The sequence below is a fragment of the Erinaceus europaeus genome, chromosome 2 (assembly GCF_950295315.1).
Source record: "Erinaceus europaeus chromosome 2, mEriEur2.1, whole genome shotgun sequence".
Classification (NCBI taxonomy): Eukaryota; Metazoa; Chordata; class Mammalia; order Eulipotyphla; family Erinaceidae; genus Erinaceus; species Erinaceus europaeus.
In genome coordinates, this window is record NC_080163.1 from 17,438,240 (window position 1) to 17,440,522 (window position 2,283).

General features: G+C 44.9%; 1 non-coding gene across 1 annotated transcript; it reads right to left on the bottom strand.

Moving 5' to 3' along the window:
* Positions 1-1,353: 1,353 nt before the first annotated feature.
* Positions 1,354-1,539, bottom strand: LOC132537106 (U2 spliceosomal RNA). The gene has a single exon (XR_009548592.1). It is a non-coding gene; the product is annotated as a U2 spliceosomal RNA (small nuclear RNA).
* Positions 1,540-2,283: the final 744 nt, after the last annotated feature.

Here is a 2,283-nt window from a genome sequence, read left to right on the forward strand (position 1 = left end):
TCCCTGGCAGCGGTTGCTAGGGAAGCCACTACCATTTCCAGCCCCTCCCACTTATGGTATTATAAAAGCCACTTCCATTTCTGGTTTCTCTCTCCTCCACATTCCGACCTCAAGGAGGTCAGGTATGCAGACCGGGAGGCAGACTCTGGCCATTGTGGCAGGCTCTATTGTTTAAACTTTAAACAACCTTAAAATCATACTAAAAAAGACTTCCAATTGTAATAGAGTTATCAATTGTGGTAAACTTCTAATCTGCTACAAGTTTTGTTTCATAAGTAAGTAAATTGCAGCTGTCAAGTTCTCTACAGAAAAGCAGAATTCCAGCAGCTGCCCTTCCTCATACAAAATTCCACTCCCTGGCATTCTTCCGTGGACATCTGCTTTGGACTGGCACTTCTATCGGACTCACTGGTACACCTCTTGGACACTTTACACAAAACTAGCAGCTTCCCTTTATGCTGCTGGGTTTCTCAAAGACTGACTGCAGCCAGCTGCCATGGGACTCTATAGGCCATATCCCCCCATGCTAGGTAATGCCCACAGAAACAGGAAAGGCCCATCGAGGCAAGAAAAGCCCACAGAGGCAAGAAACGCCCCCCTCAGGCCTTCCCTTGGCAGCACACTGGTTCTTGTTGCTCGCTTACTTGTTCCTCCATGTTTGTGCGAGTTTCTTTTTTGAAAATGCCTGTACAATATAGGTTTCTCTTCACCCCACACTCCTGATACTATGGTCAATTAGTTAAAAAGAAAAGGGGGAATTGTTGGTATGCTTCATATTGGTTTGGTCTCACTCACCTCCCCCCTCCCGCCTCCAGGAGATTGTGATTTAGTCTTTGCCTTTTCGTGCTTCTCCCTCTCCGTTCTCCCTGCCCCCTGTCCTACGTACTTCCTGGGTTCCTGACTCTGCTGCCAGAGGAGAAAGATGGAGGAGCACATCATGTGGTGATTAGGTGTTGGACTGTTTGTCCGCTCATGAATAAAGATTAAACTGCATTCTCAGCTCAGCCGTGTGTTTCTGGTCATCTGTTACCCACCCATGAAGCCAGCCCCGGAGAAAATGACAGTTGTTGTTGGATAGGACAGAGAGAACTGGAGAGAGGAGGGGTAGACAGAGAGGGGGAGAGAAAGACACCTGCAGACCTGCTTCACTGCCTGTGAAGCGACTCCCCTGCAGGTGGGGTGCCGGGGGATGGAACCGGGATCCATATGATGGCCCTTGTGCTTTGAGCCACCTGAGCTAAATCTGAGATGCTACCACCCCACTCCCTCTTCTAGTCTTCTTCATACTTCTTGTTAAACCTCATACATACCTGGATTCAAGCCTTCATTCTGTAGAATAAACTTATACCTTTAAGGGGGTGCACCTTTCCTGGCATTACTGCAATATCAGGTACATCCCCAGAGCAAGCTGAACATGCTCCTACTCTATCTTCCCACTCCAAAAACCCAGTTAATATATTGCCCTCAGAGGATATGTCAGATATAAAACAGATAAGAACAAATAGTACCTATGATCTTACCTCACAGCTGAGAAGTCATTGATGAACACAGTATATTCATGTGTTCAGAATAACAATGAATGTATTAAATAAGAGGGGGTAACAGTCTTGTGAAGTTCTTGAATCTTCATTCAATATAAAAAAACCTTTCCTGTGGTCCAGGTGGTGGTTCAATGGATGAATCACTGGGCTCTCAAGCATGAGTTCCTGAGTTCGATCCCCAGCAGCACATGTGCCAGAGTGATGTCTGGTTCTTTCTTTCTCTCCTTCTTTCTTTCCCATTAATAAATAAATAAAATCTTTTTTAAAAAAAAGAGAGAGACAAAACTATCTCAAAAAAAAAAAAAAACCACCCTGGCCTACATAAGCCATCGTATGCACCAAATTCTGGAGTGAGAATTGGCTCATGAAAGGGAAATTGCCTTGAGATCTGTAGATATCTAGAAGGCAGTCTGCCAATTTGCACCACATGTGGCCCTCCTCACTTTCTCTGAGTAACTCTAATCTCTGCTGGTAAGATTAATGGGACCAAAAATTCTCTGATTCTTCACCAAGAAAGGAGTTAAAATTTGCCTACTTGTCCAGAACCCACAGACACCACTGAATGTGTGGTATCGCACCTGCTCAGTGTATCTCCACGACTTGACTAGAGCTCAGGGGTAAACAGAGCCAACAACGAACCAAAGCATGAAATCAGGTAACCTGGCAACTTAATATAAGAATAAACAGCAGCCAGAAAAACCAGAATTGAATTTGCCAGAATAGGGCAGGGGAAATAGTGTTG